Source organism: Pteropus alecto, unplaced genomic scaffold, assembly GCF_000325575.1.
Source record: "Pteropus alecto unplaced genomic scaffold, ASM32557v1 scaffold185, whole genome shotgun sequence".
NCBI lineage: Eukaryota > Metazoa > Chordata > Mammalia > Chiroptera > Pteropodidae > Pteropus > Pteropus alecto.
Window position 1 is genome coordinate 3,633,928 of NW_006438088.1, and position 22,714 is coordinate 3,656,641.

The following is a 22,714-nucleotide window of genomic DNA, read 5'->3' on the forward strand; positions in this document are numbered from 1 at the left end:
TCAGTGTTATGTTTCTTTGCTCCAGGAAAAGCTCAATGGTGAGAAATCTTGGAAAGAAAATCAGTTTCATTTAGGCAGGCCTCATGAAGTTGGAAATACCATGATGAACTGGTAAGTCATTGAGATCCTGAGCACGGCTAATGACCAAGTTTTGTTTCCACCCCACCTCGGCTGTAGACCTGTTTGCCTTCATGCAGTCTTCACCGCTCGCTCCACCAGGACTCAGCTTCTCACTCGGTGTCTATGGCTTCCTTCCTTGTCCTCATCACTTCTGCCTTTCCAGCTTCTGTTCCTTCATGATGTCCCCATGCTGCTTTCTCTCTGTGTGGCACTTACCTTCTGCCCCCGATACCTACCCCCAATTCTATCCATATTTTACATTCTAATTTCCTAAGAGAGAGTCTCATTTGTCACTAATAACCCTGTTGGGCAAAACAATCCTGTCAGCCATTTAACAGAAGTTTGGCTAGTCAAGTGGGCTCCCTTGAGTTGGGCATCTACTCCTGGTGCATTCAGGAGTGGCCAGGATGAGGGCATCGGGTGGAGCAGAGTATGGTCACCTAGGTTTAAGAACCCACTTGGGTCTGCTTCCCATTGAAGGGCTTAGGCAAGAACCTCCTAGAAGAAGCATGGCTGCCTGAAGGAGCGTGAGGCTTGAACTCTGATTCACCAGTGCACTCCAATCACCACTTATCAGGAAAAGTTAACCACTTCTTTAAGTACATAAAACACAATAAAATTCCAACATCTTAAATTTCAGACATAATCATGAACACAGTTGAAGCCATACTTAACTATCATATCTTCTAAATGAACAGTGTCTTTTTGTCCTCTTTCATCAGAGAATCTATAAAGCTATAAATTTTGCCAATCCCTAAATGATCTAATTTTCCTACTCTGCAAAATGAGGTAATTGGGCTGCATTGATCTTGACTATCCCCAGCTCTGATATTCTGTAATCTATGACTCTTTGTAACATGTCCAGTGCTACAGGCTGCATCTAACATTTGTGGGGTCCAGAGCAAGATACAAATAAAACTCTACCTAACATAACAGAACACAATTTTTTTTTTTTTTAATGCCTACAGCACCTGGTCTTCCTAGGTGGTCTCCCATCCAAGTACTAACCAGGCCCAACCCTGCTTAGCTTCCGAGATCAAACGGGATCAGGCTTGTTCAGGGTAGCATGGCCATAGACAACAGAACACAATATAACATAACATAACATGAAAGTTTTATAAACCAAAGAAACAGGCAGCTGGCCTCACTGGGAGAGCCAGGCCCCCTGTTTTACAGCCTGTTTCCTCTTTGCGTCTTGTCCTAGGCCCTATCCTATATGACGAGGGGCCTTGTGCACAAGTGTAAACACCCCAATCTACACATGCAGCTCCATTCACATCCCCACCCCATTCTCTCACTCAAAAACCATTGCTCCGAGGCCGTGGTCTGGGGGCCTAGCGGTGCACACTGTCATGGTCTGCATAGGGGAGACAGATTAGGGGGATTGGCTTAAAGCCATTTAAGCAGGGAATTGGGGGGTTCCAGGTACGGATATGTAGTCTAGAAAGGAGGGTAGGGACTCCAGGTGGGCACACCCTCTTGGCCTCCAAAATTCCTTATTTGGTGGAGAGATTGGCCAGAGGGCCAGAGAAAGACCCTCTAAAACAGGGGTCCCCAAGCAGGGGCCCCTCTTAACAATATCTAAGAGAGATACTGTGCTGCTCATGACTCCACAGCCTGCAACTATAAAATTAAGGCAAATACATCACCAAATAAATGTTTCGTTCCTAAATCATTTTTATGGCCTTAAAATTCTGCACACCTAACCTAATAGAAGAATAGAAACATTCCAGGGAATAATAGGTTTACTGATAAACTTTTGTTTGCATTCTAGGCTGCCAGAAAGATACTTCCTTTGTCTCTACAGTGATAAGGAATCTTCTACTGCCCAGTTAAATCCCCCTAAAGTCTGACCTCCTAGATCTCATGAGGAAGGAAAAATGGGGCCAGGGATTATGGGATCTGACTTTTACTTACATAGGCCTTTCTATATGTGAGTGCATTTTTAAGGTTATGGATTGTTTGTGTGCTACTGTATTTTCAAAGAAACCTTCTGGCCAATGTGAAACCTTAGAGAAACACAGGAAAAAAACACAAGAGTCAAGCCAGGAGATAATGACATTAACGGTAGTTAACATTTATCACACATTTCCTATGTGTGTCCAACACTGGTCAAAATACTCTGCATGCGTTATCTCATCTAAGCTTATGAAAATGAAATTCCGAAATAAGGAAAAACGAGAATGTAAAGAGACTACATGGTTGGACCACCGTAGTTTGGAAGCAGACACATGGGATTCAAACCAATTCTGACTCAAATAAAGACCCAGGACTTCTCAATTTCCATGACGTGTTCAGACTGCCTCTGGGCGCATTTCACCTTACTGGAAAAAGTCAAGTCACCTGAAAATACTTTGATTTTGTTTACTTGTTTAAAGTAATATATTTTATGCACAGCTGAATTACTGGGTCATGGATGAATGCAGAATGAAAGGAAATATAGACTTTAAATTCAAATCAGTGGAGACTGCCCAAGGACAAGAAATCCATTTGTTATAGAGGGAAATGAAAATTAGGAGAGTCAGAAGGGCAAATAAAGTCTACTTTCTTCATGTTAAAATATTTCCGTATGACCTTAAAATTCAACTAAGTGCAACTACACACACACACACACACACACACACACACGTCAGGCAGGACACTCTTCTCCCTCACAGTGCAGGCTATTATTGAAGTTCTATTCTCTGAACTAAACAATGGAAGTTCTACTTTTTCTAAAAAAAAAAAAGGAATGGAATAAAAAAACTGCCCATTAAAAGAGAAAATTTTACTTTCACTAATATCATCCTGGATAAAGGAAAAAAAAAAATTTTCCAACTGCTAGAATTTTTTACTGTAATTTTGAACTCTCAGAGAAGTTCTGTGAATGGCAAATTTGCTTTGCTTTCTGGGTGAGGTTACGGGTGAGCCCTGTACTTGCTGGCCATGAGCCCACGTACCTCAGCAGGCCCGGCCAATAAACTTGGTTTCCTCGGGAGGGAATGCCTGCCCTCTCCTTTAACAACCAGTAAATTAAACCCTTAATATTTGGATTACTGGGAGAAATTTCTTAAAATGCATTTGATAAATATTTCTTGCATGCCTACCTTGTGATAAGCATTACCCTGGCTCAGAGAATAATAAAGCGAAGAATGAAATGCACAAATCTTCCCCTCCTGGAGCGTACATTTTAGTGACGAGACACAGAGAATAAGGAAATAAGTATGACAGACGAGTGGTAGGGGTTGAGAAGTGCTAAGAAGAGAATGAAGCAGGGAAGGGAGGTAGAAAATGCTGGGAGCGGGAGGCTTCACTTCTACGTAGGGGGCCAGGAAAGGTCCCACTGAGCAGATGATATTTGTGTAAAGACCTTCCTGAAATTAGTAAGGAAATGAGATCTGTGTGCATTCGAGGAAAGAGTATTCTGGGCAGAGAGAACACAGGTGCAAATGATTCTGTCTGCTAGGGCTACCAGTAAGAAACACCATAGGCTGGGTGGGCGGCTTAAACAACAGAAACTTGTTTTCTCACAGTTCTGGAGGCTCCAAGTCCAAGATCTAGGTGTCAGCAGGGTTGGTTTTGCCTGCGGCCTCTCTCTTTGGCTTGCAAATGGTTCCCTTCTTGCTGCTCTTTACACTGAAGGGGGTTTCACTAGATAAACCCGTTTACATGGTTGCTCCCCTGTGTACCTATGCCCCTTGTGTCTGTGTCCTAAACTCCTCTTATAAGGACACCCATAAGAATGGATTAGCTCCCCCCCTCCCAATGGCCTCATTTTAACTTTATCATCTCCAAATACAAGCACATACTGAGGGGGTTAGGCCTTCAACATTTGGATTGGGCAGCAGGCACAGTTGAGTCTATAACACTGTATAACTGGCGTTTTCAAGAAGAGCAGAGGCCTGCTTGACTGGTGTGAAATGAGCTAGGGGCAGAGTAATAGATGAGGTCAGAAAGATAAATGGGGGATGTCAGATTGTGTAGGGCCCTGAAGGTCGTTGTAAAGAGATTCCCTTTTGCTCTGAATGATATAGGAAGTCATAGAAAGTTTTGAGCAGGGGAATAAAGTGATCTTACATTTTAACATTCTATCATAAGAGACGGCAGGTCTCCTGAGAGGGGTAGGAAGCCCACCCAAATTAAGATGCCCAGTGGTCCTAAAGGAGGTCCAGGGCACAACCTGTGTTGATTTGTACCTGGACTACTTTTACTTCAGAACCTGAAAATTTTGTTTGCACTAGATAAACCCCTTCTCAGAAGCTCTGCTGGTGGATTCTTCTTTTTCTTCTCATAGCTTTGTGAAATTTTGCGCTCTTTGTTTTGAGGCTGTGTTATTGGATGAATACAAGTTGAGAATTGTCATGGCTTTGAGTAAATTGAATATTTTAACATTATGAAGGGATTCTATCTCTAGTAATAATTTTATCTCAAAGTCTTATTTATTTGATGCTAATGTAGCTACAGTAGCCTTCTTAGGGTAATATTTGCTTAATGTGTAGTCATTTCTCCAATATGCCAAATTCTCTCGCCCTTCCCCCTTCTGGGCACAGATTAGAACTGCACTTCCTGGACCCCTTGTGGTTTGATAGGGTTTGGGGACAAGTCCCAACACATGATCTGCAGGTGGAAATGAAATGCTTCGTTTTTAAGGAGCAGGCAATTGCCAGTGTGAGACGCTCCTGCTCCCACTATGGCTGCTTTGTCACCCTGGATTTGACGGCAGAAGACATAGAGCTGAGCCTCAGTGACTCACAAAGAAAATGAGTGAGAAATATATGTTTTGTTTTAAGCCACTGGGGTTGTTTGACGCCACAAACCAATTATGATGGATATATCTGGAACATCTTTTTAAGTTATTTTACTTTTCATCTTTCTCTATCCCAGAGTTTCTAAACCTCAGCATTATTGACATTTTGGGCTGAATCATTCTTGTTATGGGGATGGTCCTATAGCATCCCTGGCTTCTAGATACCAGTAGCACTCTCTTCCCCAGGAGTGACAATCAAAAGTGTCTCCAGATATTGCCAGTATCACCCGATAGTTCTATGCTTATGATTTAGTGATTTCTCTTATAAATTACAAATAGCTGTCTTTGCTTTTGCGCCCAGTAGGACAATTGTTATTGTTTAACTGGAGAGTTTGGTCCATTTAATTGTTTTGTGATCACAGACACATTTAAATTTATTTCTATCAGCTTATTTATACTTTCTATTTGTCTCAATCTTTGGTTCTTTCAAATCAATTATTGTTTTCATTTCTCACTCCTTGTTGTCCCACTAGTTGGCAAATTATGCACCCCCACCCCCACCCCTGGTATTTTAGCATGCGTTCTCACTAAATTTAAGGTCAAACTTTTTCCATTTCCTAAAGAATACAAGTTTCTTTTAACATTTTAACTCTAGTCATCTCCTCTCAACTTATATTTTGGTTTTATCTGATATTTTAGTCTCATCCTGTTTTATAACCCCACAAATTAGAAATTATCGTTTTACGAAAAAAGTTTGTTAGATTCATCCCATATTTGCCACTTTTTCCCCTTGTTATTCATGTGTAGATTTCAGACCTTTAGTCTGGGATTATTTTCTTTCTACCTAACACACATCCTTTAGAATCTCTCTCAGTGAATGTCTACTTTTATAAACTCTTTCAATTTTTAACTTGACTGAAAATGTCTGCATATTTTCCTCATTACTGAAAGGCATTTTCTTTGTGTGTAGAATTCTGATTTTTAGAATTTTAAAACTTCTAAGTTCAAGGGTTTTTTTTCTTAGTATATTGAACATAATATTCCACTTGTTTTTTACCTTTTTGTTGCTGTTGAGACATTAATCCCCTAATTGCTTTTCCTTTGAGGTGATAAATCTTTCCTCTCCTCATGTGTTTGAGATCTACTCATCATCATCAGTGTTCTCCACTATAATGTGTCTTTTTTTATTTGCCCTGCTGGTAATTATGGATTTGAAGTTTGATGTCTTTTTTTTTTAATTACAGTTGACATTCAATATTATTTTGTATTAGTTACAGGTGTACAGCATAGTGTTTAGACATTTATATAATTTTTGAAATGATCCTTCCAATTAGTCTAGTACCTGCCACCATACATGGTTATTATAATATTGACTACATTCCCTGTGTTGTACTTCACATTTCCACGACTATTTTGTAACTACTAAGTTTGTACTTCTTAATCCCTTTACCTTTTTCACTCAGCTCTCCAACCCCCCTCCATCTGGTAACCATCTGAAGTTTGATGTCTTTTAATAATCCTTAAAATTCTAAGTTCTCATCTCTTCAAATATTTCTTCTACCCCATGTCAATATATTATCTCCTTCTGGGATTGGATATATATTGGAAGTTCTCACTCTATGCTCCAAATTTATTAACTGCTTTCTTTTTCTCTCTGGGTTAAATTATGGAAAATTTCTTTAAAACCAATTTTATTTTCTTGATTCTTTCTTTAGCTGTTTCTAAACTTCTATTTAGACCCACCGATTCTTTAATTTCAATTGCTTTTCATTTCTAGAAATTTCAGGAGTTTTTGACAAAATTTTTAGTCATTTTTGTAGTTCTTTGATCTTTGCTCATGTTTTTAAGAGTTTCTTTTAAATCTTAAATCATGCTAAATATACTTACTTTATATTCTCAGTCTCATAATTATAACACCTGAAGTTTTACGGGTCTGATTCAACTGACTGTAGATTGCCTTTGTTCTTATTCATGGTGACTTGCTTCCTTGTAGATTTTGTGATTTTTTGTTTTGTTTTGTTTTTGGCCTGGGGATCAAATCTGAAACTATTTTAAATAAAAATTTTGCTTTGACATTTTCAAACCTGTCTGTGGGCAAGCTTGTTATTATGAATTATCAGAAGGAGATTATATTTTTTCTTCACTTAAGATCAAGATCTAGACAGGCATTTTTCCTAGGTGTTTCACTCCCGAATATGCTCAAAATCTAATTATTTGTATGCGACATTTCATGAGTATAATAGGAAGATCATAAAAATTGGAGTAAGAGACACTTGGTTTGAATTCCCTATTCATGATGAGTGTACTGTGGCAAGCAACCTAACATCTGTGAAATGTAGATAACAAAAATTACCTCACAAGTCAACTGGGAAGATTAAATGAAGTGTGTGTGTGTGTGTGTGTGTGTGTGAGAGAGAGAGAGAGAGAGAGAGAGAGAGAGAGAGAGAGATATCAGGCATATAGTAGGCCCACAAGGTTAGCTTCCTTATTTATGGAATGTTCATGTTTTGCGATGTCATCATTTATGCATATGTCTCCTCCAAACAAATATCCTTTTGCCAATTAGGAAATAGAGAAAGCCATTTCAGTCTCCCTTTTTCTTTTCCATCGTAACTTGCTTTCTGCTTGCAATGTCTTAGTTACTGGCTACAACAGAACAGTTTTATCTTTCTAGAAGTACAGTTCAGAGTAGGCAGTCAACAAAAGTAAAGTATTAATAAAATAGAAGTTATTCTTCCATAGGGCGTTGTTGAGGATGAGAGGATCACTACCACATACACACAAACACAAATCTATTTACAATTTCCCTCTCAAAGTATATACAAACTCTTAACTCTTAGACATCAAAAAAATCAGGTGAATGGAGTTTGGAGGTGTTTCTTCCTATCTAAGTTCAGACCAAATAAATACTCTGTAGAATACTGTGGAATATTGTAGGGTACATAGTTAAAGATTTACTATTTGTTATATCTCTTTAATTGCCAGTAATGAAAATAGTCACAGGGATGTAAAGTACAGTATACAAAATACAGTCAATAATATTGTAATGACTATGTATAGTGTCAGATAGGTACCAGACTTATCAGGATAATCACTTCATTAGCTATATAAATGTCTAATTACTAGGTTGTATACGTGAAACTAATATAATATTGTAATTCAACTTTAATTCAAAATTTTAAAATTTAAAAAATATAAGAGAAGTATTTCAAAAAATGGAACTCCTCAAATTGATGACTTGCTCAGTTGGAATTTTCTTGGTATTTAATTTTAGAGAGAAGAAACAAGAGGAAATAAAGTCATATTGGTAATTAAGGAGCCAAGAAATGAAAATTTCAGATTATGTCCTTGAGTCTGTAAACATTTCTTCCTATCTTTCACAGCTTTAGTATTTGCAATTATAATTCTAGAAAATAAAAGCTAATGATTATAAAATGAAGGCATGGGAAAATCCCCAACGTTCAAGGGAAAGATGGATTATCTTCATTGAATTTATTGAATAAGGTGAATGTTCGCATTAGAAAGACCTCTAATGTTAACTTATTAACAAACACTAGTAGTTTGTATATTTAAAAGCATATGAAAATATCATAACCTGTATCATGTCACTTCACTCAAACTCAAGTCTCAGAAGAGCTCATCACAAACATCGCTGAGGTCCTGAATTCTAAGATGGGAAGAATGTTCTCTTACTCTTCACAAAGAGAAGCCTTGAATCTCTGAGCAGTGGGCTAAGGTTCTTGAGACCCTCTCCTTCAGGAGTTGGAATAGTTCTGCCTTTATTGAATTTAGGAACAGAAGAACTTCCACTCAGAACTCTGAAAGGCTTAGCCACTATAGCACTGGGCACGAACCTAAATGGATCAGCCTTGCCACAGCATGCTCCAGTCTCACACGTAGCAGGCCCAAACCTACTTTGAGAAAGTGGTATGATTTGGACATTTGCCTATCACACTGCATTTTAGACACAACACAGCCCTATTTGGTGATTATTCTGATACTCTGTCCTTTGTAGTGTCACTGAGAAATGTGCCAGGCCTCATCCAAGATCATTCAGAGGAAGAAAAGTGAATTCATAAAGAAGTCTGCCAAGTGAAATACCCTGATTGGTGAGGCAGGAGGAAAACATCTTTCGTCTCACCCTGAAATGGTGATCGGTTTACTCTCTGAAGCATGAGAACTGAATTCTGCTTGCAGTTTTATTTCTGCAAGAGTTCTGCTGTTGCCTTTTACATTAAAAAAAATAAATAAATAAAAGTAAGTTTCTTTTGTTGAGCTTAAAATATGTGCCTTAAAAGAATCTTCCAGCAATGCTGTTTCATTACACAACAATCCCAGCATAGTCTTCAGAAACTATTTCTTGACTACCTACTTTGTGCCAGACCCTGAGCAAGGAAGTGAAGCTAGAGCAGGATCTGGGTCAAAAACAGCTCCTAACCTCATAAATTTTGAATCCTAATAAAGAAAGAGAGAGCCGAATAATTACAACTATAATGATGGTTATAAAAATGTACAAGGCACAAAATCTTAGGCACTCTACCTTTGGAGACATCAGGCAAGAAGTTCCCTCTCAGAGTGACATTTAACCTAAGACCTAAAGAAGGAATGGAAACCGATCCTGTGAGTGTGGAGAAATGGGTGTTCCAGGTCAGGGGTGACTCCAGAAGGAGGGATGAGTGGCTTGTGCAATTCAAGGACCATTGAGAAGGTCACTGTGTCTGTAACACTGTGAGCAAAGTGTGGTGATGGACCCAAGGCAAACTTGTTATGACCTTGGAGGCTCTTTTAAAATGTTGGACATGACTTTAAGGGTACTAGGAAGCTTTGAAATTTTTAAACAAGAAAAATTAAATGACCAGATTTTAATATTTTAGAAGATTGCTCTGTGTTCAGTCTGAGGTTTGTCCTCAGTGATTAGAAAAAACAAACAAGTCTTCTCGCTGGGCATAAAATGCAGGCTAATTGCCTACAAGGATAGATTGGGCTGATGTGGGTGCTTATCACAGGGCAACCCATCTCCATTGTTAGGAAAACAATTTCTAAACGGATACATCTCTGACCACATACAGAATCATAGCTGGGCACAGCTCCGTTTCTCAAAGACAACGAAAATCTTACTTGCCCCTTCATTGACATTGACCAGCACTGCAGCTATAATAAAATCCTCCTTGGAGGTTTTAATGGTCTATTCTGTAACTCAGGTTATAGCCCATCTTGCAAATAGCATTCTCTCAAAACTCAGGCACCAATGTATCATCAAAGAAACTATATTTCTCTGATTTAATATTTGTGCCAAAAATGCAACTGATCTTTGGTTTATATCCCAATGTAAGAGTACTGATTTCTTCTGACCTCAAAGGCTGGAGATTGGTGTTTGATTCTAGCATTAAGTAAGAAATGTGTCTGGGAAGATCACGTTGCGCTCTGTAATATACTGCCTGAGGAAGGAGATGATCTTTTCCTTCCATTGACCCCAGCATCCTCTTTCATCTCTACTTCCAGATTCAGTAGGATAACAAAAGTCTTGGCCCATTTCAGGTGGTAACTTTCCCCATGCTCAGTCCACAGTCTCAGATATGTGGCTCCCAATCTGTTTTGCCCAGATATGAGCCTGTTGGATTCCATTTAGAACTAAACAGCACACCTTTCAGAACACCTGAGAACAAAGGTCTCCCAATTTGTCACTTGGTTATTCAGATTCTTAACAGTGTCTTTCACAGAGCAATCATAGAAAAATACACTACCTTCATGTAAAGACCTGTGTCTAGTTTAGTCCCCTACACTAGCAGTTCAAGGTAAGTCCAGTCAAGATGCTCAAGAAACTCGATAACAAAAGTTGTCTTTAATTTATTTTTTTAAGGTATATATGAGCCCCTTTGGTATGGCAATCTTTATTCTCATGTCAAAAGTAAGATTGCAGTATGATAATTTTCCCAGGGCTCTGTAACTTCAAAGATTTCATTCCTGCATAAGCTTTGGAAAGGAGAGCACCTTTCAGTCAATGGGAGCAGTGGTGAAGTGTCCCTAAGAATGCAGACAGAAGGAAGATAATTGCATCCTAAGAAGGAGAACACTATGGACAAAGCACTCACTGATCCACTAAGCACCAAATCATATTCTAATAAGCTCTGGTGATATTGTAAAAAATCCTTGCCTTCACGGAATTTAGATTCTAGTAGGTGAAACAGGCCTGAAGGAAATGAATGAACTGACCATGAAAGCAGGGGTAACAGCGAATGCGAGGCCTGGCATATTTGAACAACAGTGTAAAGGCCATTGTGGCTCAAGAGGAGTGAACATTGAATAGAGTAGTAGGATTTGAAGACAAATTTAGCGAAAAGCCAGATTATCCAGGCTCTTAAAGGCCATTGTAAGATCTTTGGATTTTATTGGGAATTGAAATAGTCATTTTAGGCTCTTGTGCAAAGGAGTGACATGATCAGGATTGTATTAAAATCTGCCACTTGTGGAGAATAGACTAAAAGGAGGCAAAGGGAAAGGGTAAGAACCAATTAGAGACCATTAAAATAATCTGACAAGAATGGATGGCGACTTAGACCAGAGTGATTGCTGTGAAAGTAGTGAGAAATGGCTAAATATTTTTCAGTCATTCTGTTTGTCAGTCTGGTCTAGATACTATTTCATGTCAACAAATAATAAAATAAAATTATAAAATACAACAATTAAAAGGTTGCTGATATCCCCAGGCCATTATGATGTGTATATTCTGGATACATAGTCACAGGCTCAGTGCAGGAGGCGTCTAAGGGTTCTGCCCTCAATAGCATGATCATCTATTAGATCCTTTGACCCCTTCAGTTGGGAAGGTACAAGTTTGGGGAGTTTGAGTTTGGCCACAAAGGCAATAGAGAAAGAGAGAGACAATAAAAAGGCAGACAGACAGAGACAGACAAAGACTGTGGAAATTGTGAGACTTCAGTGTAAGTGTCTATATGGCAATTCACTTCTCACAATTTGATTGTCCTTTTGGGTTACCAGGCACTCTGCCAGTCCATAGTGATATTATTGCCCTGCGTGTAATTCAGAGATGGGCCAAAGGATAGAGGCACAATGCAGATATCGATAATTTGGGACTAGAAATCCTTTGCGTGGGGCCTGGAATCCTGGGAGAAAATACAGGATTTGGAAAACACCGTGGCTTATTCTACTCCCTAGAAAAGCACAGTCTCTGGCTCATTTTTTAAAATTCTTTCTCTTTCATATAACAACTTTATTTATGTTTAATTCTCCTAGAAAGCACATTGCTTCAATTATCCCCACTCTTAAAAAGTCTTTTCCCAAAGTTGAAAGGGTGTTTTTTTCTCACTAGCTCAGACATCAAGTTTACTCTCACTGCAGTTCTGACAAGATGGGAGGACATTCTCTCATGTGCTGGGTCACCGAACACTCTCCCTGGTGGACTTAATCTAATCCAGTCCACTGAGGCCCCTCAACTGGCCAGTCGGTTATCACCACTAATTAAAGAGGACATTTTAAAGTCTTTTCATGAATGATTCACAGACATATCTGTGTCCTTTGTATTTGCAATGGCATTGGATCACATAGTAAATGTACTTGAAAAATGTCCCACAGCTCGCCAGCAACTACTTCAATCAATGTTTTCTTCTTTTGCTCGTCCTTGGGCCTGTCAGGTCACCTTATCCTTGCATTCTAGAGGATTTTTCTCTCATTTCCCATAATTTATTTCTAAGTAAATCATTCCTTCACCGTTTTTTTCTCTAAATCCCATGATTTTTGCTTTATTATTTCTATGTTCCTGAATTTTATGGCACATCACTCCAAATCATTTACCTAAGATTATCATGTCATAATTAGCCATCGTTAAAGCCTTTCACATAATCTTCTCCAAAAATATTTCAAAATCCCACCCAAATATTTCTATAACCCAAGCCCGTAAGAAGTTATTAGGCAACTAAAGAGACACATTCCTGAAAATCGTCACCAACTGGGGTCTCACAAGTTTTTCATACCATAATCCAGATGGCAAAACAATCATTTGACATCAAGTTGACAGTTTTATTATTGCACTTTCTCCCAAAGATTATCTCAAGATACCAACTTGCTTATTTCAAATGCTGGAAGACGGTAGCAGTTAGAACCTTTCTGTTTGCTGAGAATTCATGCCTCTCAACAGTCAGTTCTACAAGGTAAGGAAGAGTGATGTTTCCTCTTGACTTATCCTTGCTGGGCTAACAGAGGGATCAGTGCTCTGGTCCACCCCTTCCACTTACCTGGTTTTTCCTGCTGCTAAGAAGAAACAGCACAGGGTTTTGGTATACCCCAACCAGGCCACAAATAAATGGAAATATTTGTTTCAAGAATTGAGTCTTTCTGGTAGTCTTCGCTAAGCAGCCCCACCTCACCAACATTTGTTGTGGTTATAGAATGTGTTTCTCTTGATCGTTTTCAAAGTCACGGTGAGACAAGCAAGAAAGGAATGACCGAATGGAAGAGACTTCACCTTGACAAGGGTGTTTTATTAATATGTGTTAAACACATAAACTGTCCTGAATTGTCAATACTTAAATAGAGTATCTGACATCCCTTGTTTAGGTTATATTTACGTCAAATCTACAAAGTCAGTAAGATAGAACAAAATAAAAATAAATGGCTTTCTCTATGAGTCAGACAGAGATTTTCTGTCTCAGAATTAAACCTCTAGAATTCTAAGGCTTTGGACCGTGGCTTTGTCAACCAGACCAATGAGATTTCCAGTTTCTAAAGAAGGAGCACGTAGAAAATAAGCCTGCATGACAAGTTAGTATTTATGAAAAATATGCACCAGATAAAAGGCATGGGTTATAGGAGGACAGCCACCAGAGAGAGAGGCAATGGAGACAAACAAGTGAGGATGGGAAGAATTTAAAGGGGGAAACTTCTACCATCACTGAGCCAAGAAGAAACTTCAAGTTTTGTTTTCTGTTTGTTTGTTTTTTAATCAATGGCTTTTTATCCACAAGTTACACATTTTGGGTTTCAGCTGACCTTTGAGTGAGGCCTTGCTCACCATTCTGACCAATCCTTTTCTTACTCTCTAGCTACTCCATGTGGAGCTGCAGTCTAGAAACTTCTTTATGCTGTGGCACTGTTGGTCTATAGATTACTGTGCACGTGTCCAGTTAAAAAACAAATCTGAATGGTCAGAATCGAGCGTCTCTTTTTATACTCCCTCCAAATGCATTCTACAGCTGAGAAACTTGGACTTAAGTGGGTTTAGTAATTGGTCCAAGATCAGACAGCTGTTAAGTGACAGGGTAAGATTTAAAACCAGCTCTAGGTGGTTGTAAGTCTCGAATGTAGCACCATGTCCTATGTAAAGGGTGGTCAGCCAATATCCTTTGATAGACTTGATTATAAAAGAGTAAAGTCAATAAAATAATAATAATAATCTAAAATAGTAGCAATTTCAAAATAACATTTCTATAACACCCAATTTCGTTTTCTAGTTTCCTTAAAAAGGACATGAGAAGGGGCCCAGAACTGGATATAAGAGGAGAAAGCATTTCTTTCTAATTCACCAAAAACTTAGAAAATATTTTTAGCAAGTCATTGAACTTTACATGCTTTTGTTTCTCTGAAAAAATGAACACACAATATTAACCATTCAGTTATGTCTCCCGATTAGTTTAGAAACTTAGATGATCTGCACTGTGCCAAACATTAGAATATTGGCTGGAATTATAGGGCATTGTTCCAAAATTCTTATTTATTTTTAAAATAGTTAAATAGGAAAAACAATCACAGGATGTTACCTCCTAATTGAATTGACTGGCTTGGTGCTCACTGGAGGGTCTCAGCACAAAGACCCAGATGAGAGTCAGGTTAGTAACCCACCTGCAGCCTGGCTCCTCCCTCAGGTTGCTCAAGAGATGGAAGTAGGAGACTAGGTGTGACATGTCAGTCCTCCCCTATAGAACCAGAGAGAATAAGGCTGGTAAGAAGAGTGTGCTAGATCTAGATGCAAAGCAACGTATTACTATTAACTCAATTATGCTGAAGAAACGTTTATTGAGTATGTACCTACTGTGTACCAGGTACTGTACTCTGTGTTGTATATACGATAATAAACAAAAGGAGGTTCTACCCCCCCGAACCTTACAGAAAACTCAACCGAATCCCAAGTCGACACAACAGTATCTTCACAGAAGAGAATGAGGGCGGAAATAAGGGAGAATCAATTCCGCTACAGGAGAAGAGAAAGTTCTGTGACTTGAAAGGTGAGTAGCGAGTAGAGAAAAGGCAGTGGGGATAGCATGCACAAAGCGTCAGAAGCATAAAGCATGAAGTAGATTTGAATAAGAACAAATAATTTAGTGAAGATAAAAAGAGCTGAGTAGTGTTGGGGAGGTGGAGGAAGAAATGTGGTCAGGAGGTAGGGAACAGAGTACCTTTGGGAGAGAGGCAGAGACTATATCTTGAAAGACTTCATAGCCGGATAAGAAATTTAGGCTTTAACTTGAAAGCTTTAGGGATTAAAGACATTTAAGCCAGAAAGTACATTTTAAAACATTTAGCCTGGCAGAGTTGAAACTAAGAGAGTATAGCGATAGTCCATGAGAGTTTTGAGGGTCTAGACTGAGATTTTAACAGAAGAGGTTGAAAAGTATGGGCTAGATATCAATGGAATATGGGTAGATAGAGAAAAGTAAAAAGAATAGGTGGGAATTCATCTCAGGTGTCTGCCTTGAATAGCAGAGTGATAGGCGGTGCCATTCACCAAAGTAGGCCAGACATGTGCTGGAATGAGATAATAAGATGAGTGTTAGACACACTAAATTTGTGGCACTTGGAGAATGGAAATCCAAATGAAGATGCCCAAAGTCTTGAATACACAGAGATCTGGTCCAGGGACCCAGGCTCTCATGAGTCTACAGTTAAAATTGTGAGAGTAGATGCCATAATTTAAGGAAAAATTTAGAGTGAAAAAATCGAAATCTCAGAGCAGAACTGTTAGAAATATAGAAGTGATGGCAGAGAGAACGAAGCATCAGGGAGGAAGGAAGATAGCCAGGGGGAAGAGTAGTGTCCTAGAAGTCATGGGAGGAGAGAGGTTATACAGCAGCAGGGGGTTATCAACAGCATCGAACCTCACAAGGCTGACGAGAAAGTGGCATTTTATTTGTCAAATAGAAGACGTAAGCATCTACTTCGATGGGCAGAGTGAATAGGCTCTGAAAAAAATTAAGATAAAAATAGAGACTACTTTTTCAATATTCTTAGTTGTAAAGGAGTACCTTGATATAGGTAGGGCTTTAAATGAAGGAATGCAAAGGGCTGACAGAGAGATTAATTTTAAAGTGAGAACAGCTTTAGCATGTTCACAAGGTGTTGAGAAGCCAGTGAAGAGGACAAGTTTAAAAATATAGAAGAGGGGTAAGTATAGAAGAAATGGGAGAGGATGAATGAGCTCAATATCAGCTGTAAATAGAAGCTTCTTTTTCTAAGGTTATAAGGGAAAAAGTGAAGACGTGAGTGAGCATGAAGTTTATCCCACTTCGACTTCAATTATCTTTGGGACGCAGATGGCAGCTCCTCCATCTAAGATGGAAAAAGAGAGGTGTGAAATAAGGATCTTGAACAGAGTAGTTAAAATCTGTGATAACCATGGGGTGAATAGGAAGGGAAATTGACCAGAGGCAAACAAAAGTCTTCATGAAGAATGTAAATGGTCCATCTGAGGGTAGAGACCATTAAATGATCCTGGTACCAAGAACTCGTGTGTGATTTTCTCTAAAGATTGAATCGATTGCAAGATTTGTGTAATGGAAAAACAGAGATTATCATTAAACATATAAAGAATCTGGTTGAAGTAACAAATTTTGAGGTCTGCTCTTCATAGATAAGAATGTTAAATCATAAGAAGAATGAACAGGGAGGAAAAAAAATGAAAGGATTGAGGGACTAGAAATCTCAATGACAGTGAAGAACAAGCAAGTGTACTGGATACATAACACGCGAGAAGGACGGAATAAATTCATAAAATGAACATGACTTTTGGCTCCCACTTATCCTCTAAATGTGTTGGGTAGGGGCAAGGGGAAAGCAGACTCTCAAGCCTTCTGGCCTCTCTGAGATAGTGGAAAATTCTGCAGATTCTTTAATTCACAGTCAATTCAGTAATCAAAGATGTCCAGTTCAATATTAATCCACAATTCAATTCTCATTGAAAGATCAGGCTTATCTCCCACCTCACTTCAAGTTAGGGCTAGTTATAGGTGGACTGCTCACCATTTGGGAAGATGTATGACTGGCTTCTTCCCTTTTCCTCCCCACTAACTGCCATTTCAACTCTTGCCAGAATGGAAGCAGAGCCAGGTGGAGGAAGTAAAAGGAATTAGAAAGTTCTTACTTGACTATCCTTATTTAAATTTGCTTAATGCTCTGTCAAACTGGCAAGTATTTAAAGTTTATTCTTTTCTCAAGGACACTTTTGTGTCTTCTTCACAGATTCCTCTTCTAGGCCCCTTTGACTGCAATTACTATCATACGGAGAATCCTCTCCCACTGCTAACTATTCCTGATTCCCCCTGAGTTTCTGTCCAAGCTTTTCTCTGATTGACACCTCATCTGATAGGCCAGCATCCTTATAGAAGAGAGGAATAAAAAGTAAACACACACACACGATCTTATATATACTCACATATTTATTTCATTTCTTCCTGTGAATTCAAGTCACCATCTGATGTTATTTCCTTTTAGCCTGAAGGCATTCCCTTAGTATTTCTAGTAAGGCAGGTCTGCCAGCAACAAATTAACCTAGTTGCTGTTTATGTGGGAATATCTTATTTCACCTTCACTTTTGAAAGAGAGTTTCATTGGATTTAAAATTCTTGGCGGACAGTTACTTTTGTCTTTCAGCATCTTCAGCGTATCATTCCACTGTCTTCTGGACTCCATTGTTTTAGATGAGAAGTAAACCTTTCATTGTGTTGATATTCCCCACGTGTAATGAGTCAATTTTTTCTCGCTGCTTTCAGTATTTTCTCTTTGTTTCTGTCTTTCATCAGTTTCACTTTGATGGTCTAGAAGTAGGTCTTTTGTATTTATCTTCCTTGGTATCTGTTGGGCTTGTTAAATTTGTAAATTAATGTTTTCATCAAAGTTGGAAACTTCCCAGCCATTATTTCTTCAGACATGTGTTCTTCCCTTTTGCCTCTTCCTCTCCTTCTGGGAGACCCATTACACATATATTGATAAACTGACATTATCCCATAGGACTCCAAGACCCTGTTCATTTTTCTTCATTTTTTCTCTCATTTTTAAGATTTATCCAACTCCAAGTTTCTTTTGCTATATCAAATCTGCTCTTGAGCACATCTAGTGAAGTTCTTGTTTTAGTTTTTGGAAATTTTAATTCTAGAATTTTATTTGGTTCTTTTTAGAGTCTATTCTTTCTTAAGTTCCCCTGTTTGTCAAGTCATTGTTATATTTTTCTTTAATTCTTTGATCATATTTATAATTGCTGCTTTGAAGTGTTTACTAAAGCCTGCACTTGGGCCTTCTCAGGGTCAGTTTCTATTAATTGTGTTTTTTCCCCTAGTGTGGGTCACACTTTCCTATTTTTGTGCATGTCTCATAATTTTTGGTTGAAAACTGAACATTTTAGATAGCTTATTATAGTAATTATGGATTCTGTTTTATTCTTCTGAAAGTTGCTTTCATTTCCCTGGGTATAAACTGAAACACTTATCTACTTATAATGTGCACCTACTAATGTATCTGTTCAGGTTTCTTATTCTTATTATAATTTAATCTGACTTCTTAGGGGTTATACTTGTGGTTGCGTAGCATGGTGATTTGCCAATAATTCAAGTGGAGACCTTCTGCCTATTAATCTGTGTATGGACTGGGAAGTACATTCCAAGTTGCGGGAAGCTCCCAAGCCTCCCTTAAATTATACAATAAAATTGGAATAAACATAGTTTCCCAGTAAACCAAGGATGTATAAAGAGCTAAATCTCAGCCCTCTCTAGCTCTCTTTTCCAGGACGTCCTCATTAAATTTCCTGCTGGTCTCACCCTAACCAGGACCACAGACTTGGGCAAGTAAAACTACAGGTTTTCTCTATTTACTTCCTACCAAATTCTTCACTCTTAGCTGACATGGCTATAGGTTTTTGCCTCCTTCTCCAAATTGATTCTGTCTCCTCTGGAGATAAAACTTCTGGGTTTTGTGGCCAGCTCCAAGCTGGTAAAACTATGCTCTCGCCAGCTATGCTAGGGCAGGGAGAGAAGATGAAAGCAGCCCAAGCAAAAAGCCCATAGATGACTATTGTTCTTACCCACAACACTCATTTCGTTAACAAACACATGCTTGGCATATTGTGGTCTACACAATTTGAGCTCTGTGATCCAGGGCCCTGAACTGTTTTTTCTTTTTAAAATTTCATCCATTTCGTCAGAGGATTCACCAACTTCTTAATACTGCCATAACTGGAAGTCCCTCTAGGCCAGCCTCTATTAAAACTACTTTGGGCTGACATTACCAGTGGATGTCCCACATTTGGTCCCTGGAATTCACACCCTCTGATCAGCAATTGGAAGAAAGGCAGTTCCTTTCTAGTCATTGCCCACTTCCATGACACAAGCTGATTTAGATTTTTCAGGCATAAATTGAACCTCACTCACCTGTGTCCTATACCGGCAGAGATTTCATACCAAGCTCTCAGTGTAATTTTATTGAAGTGTCTCTCACCAGACTTGTACACACACACACACACACACACTCCTCTCTTAGATAGGACAGACTCAACAGGGAAGATTTCTTCACAGAAATTCTCTCTAAATTCTCTTTATGTCCAATAACTGTACACTTTTCAGACCTCCAATGTTATTTAAGAGTGAATTCAACCGTCATGACTTGACTTACACTTCACTTTAGAAAGAAGCATCTATTTATTGTCTTTAGCCTCAGTTGAAACTGAGATTGGAAGAGTTCCATTTTAACATCTTATTACAAGAGTAATCTAGAAAAATTTGCAAATTCATAGATGAGGTGAGATAACAACAAAAATACCATAACATGGGGCTTCTACATTGAGGGCTTCCTTAGACAAAAGGAAAGTGATTCTTCTAATTCAGGCACCTTCAGTTTAGTTCATCCTTTGAAATTAATTGACATTCTTCTTTCCTTATAGAAGAAGACAACTGTTTTCATGTGCTGTTCATGCTGACAGCTAATTAAATGAAACAATAATGACCACGAACATGGAAAGTTTTATTAAGAGGCCCCTGTGGATGCTTCGAGTAATTATGCTTGTCAGAGGAAGATATTGTAGGAAAGATGCTCTGTTCTGAGAGCACACAGTGTTATTAGTGTTATATTTTGGCAGCCTGAGACATGATAGCATTCCTTAATGCATCACTACCCTTAAGAGAATCAAAAGAGAAGAAATCTCTCTGCCTGCCTTCTTCAGAAGTTAAGAGAGATTTAAGAACGGAAGAGCTTGGTTGTAATGCAGCGAGTAAACAACAGATTACAAGAACCTAATAATTCCTGTTTTTACTTTTGTTTTCTTCATGTAATAATTATAAGGCAAAGGCAAAAGTCATAGCTTTCAGAAGGCAGTGCTTCAGTACTGCCAGTGTTGGTCAAGAAAGAGTTGACTGAATGGCACCTCCATCTTCCTAGGAATATCTTCAATCAGAAAAAAAGACTTTAAATGAACAACCATCTATATGTGGAGTGGGAGGGAGGATACTGAGGAGATGGCACCACATCCATAACAAGCACATTTATTTTACACATATAGGAATTCAGCTGTCTGCTTGAATAATTTTAGCACGCACTGAAAACATTAAGCACACTGTTAGACAAGTTAACTTTCAGGGTCTCAGTTTCTCCATCTGTATAATGAGAGGATTTAACTAAAATCACAGATGGAAAATGAAAATTTCCTACTGAAACTGAATGGTAGTGGCTATATGAGTAACATAAAGAAAAGAATTTTGAGGCTATAAGGAGCTTAGTGGAAAAACATACTCTGATGGATAAACAATGTTTCCTGTGTTCAAAAGATAGAAGAGTGGTGATTTAAGTTGCAATTTTGCCCTCCTGGCAAATGTATCTAAGGATTCCTTTACTTTCACATCCTATGATTCTATAACTCTATGTTACAGTCTGTATTATATCTTCTAGAACAAGGCAGTCTTCCTTGTAAACAGAAATAGAATCACTCTGTAGTGGATTGAAGATAAAACTGGTTTCTTCTGTATATAGAGAAGTCACTCATTTATATGAAGATATTTGGGGAGGGAGAGTGGACAGAGGTTCTCTTGCATCATTAATTCTAGACATGTTTTTCATGGGTCAGGTATTCTTTTTTACATGTTGTATATAATCACCCCTAGGAAGTTAACTGACCAGACCGAACAGTAATTAAGTTATACCAATGAACCCACATATTCATATTGAATTTTTCACTTTATAAAATGATTTTATATTCATTCGTCTCCTGCATGTTGTTACAGCGCAACAAACCTATAGGACAAATATCCTTATTCTTACTTCAGGGGAAGAGTTGACATCTAGCGCAGTTAAGAGAATTGGTTCCCCAAGATTCCCTAGCTAGAGATGGAAAGTGTTGGAGATGGCACTGAAACTCAGCATATTTAACACCAAGCCCAGAGATTTTTACACCACAACACTTTTCTGAAAGTTCTTTTCAGTCGGAAGATGAGAAATGGCATAAGAGCAGTAGGTACTAGAGAAGGCAGGAAAGGAATTAGATATTTAGGGAAGAAAAGAGAAATAAAAGTCTTGAGCCACCCATTACTGATTCCCACATTTGTATCTTAACATTCTTCACCTTTCTTAAGACTCATGTAAACAACTATCACCTCCACACCTCCGTAAGGAAAATTTGATTTTCAGCCCATCCCACCAATCCACCAAATCTGATCCTTCCACAGTTTTCTCTATACCATTACATGGTGTATTAGCCTGCCAGGGCTTCCATAAGAGAATATGGAAGGCTTAAACAACAGAAATTTATATTCTCACAGTTCTGGAGTTAGAAGCTAAAATCAAGGTGCCATAGGAGTTGGTTCTGGTGAGAGCTCTCTTCTGGCTTGAAGATGGCTGCCTCGTCACTGTGTCCTCACATGGCCTTTCCTCTGTGTGGTTACAGAGAGAAAGAGATCTTGGGAGAACATCGGTCCTAGGGGATTGTGACCTTATTTAACCTTAATTACTACTGTAAAGACACTATCTCCAAATACAGTCACATTGCCAGTTAGGACTTCAACATATAAATTTTGTAGTAACACAATTCAGTCACTGGCACAAACTTTTATCTAGTTGTTCAGGCTAAAATGCTAGGATTTACCCTTGATGCCTTTTCCTCTCACATACCATATCCAATCCATACATTTAAAATATATCTCTGCATCAGTGACTTCTCATCACCTCTGGTGCTACAGTTGAAGACCGAACTACCTGATCTTTCACCTGGACCACTGCAATGAATTTCTGGTCTGTCGGCCAAAGTGGTCCTTGAATCCTGTAAATCAGATCACTCCTCCTTGGAAAAACCATCAGCAACTCCCCATGCCACTTAGAATTCAATCCAAACACCTTCCTAGGGTTGAGAAGGTCCTGAGCAAGCTGTCTCCTGACTACATCTCCAGAATAATTTCTCCCTTGAACACTAGGTTCTATTGCTGGCCCTCAAACACTCAACATCATTCCCATCTGAGGGGTTTGGTCTTTTCTCTTCTATCTGTCCGTAATGCACTTTGCCAGAACTGTCCTGATTCACCCTTCACATCAGTGAGGCCTCTCCTCAGGTGTCATAAACTCCTGAGGCCTTCCCTGACCACACTAACTGAAACACTCCTCATCCTCAAA

At 38.7% G+C, this 22,714-nt stretch overlaps 1 non-coding gene across 1 annotated transcript; it reads right to left on the reverse strand.

The window, feature by feature from the left end:
• Positions 1-1,079: 1,079 nt before the first annotated feature.
• LOC112482631 lies at positions 1,080-1,198 on the reverse strand. Its single transcript, XR_003047371.1, has one exon. It is a non-coding gene; the product is annotated as a 5S ribosomal RNA (ribosomal RNA).
• Between the last annotated feature and the right edge of the window lie 21,516 nt (positions 1,199-22,714).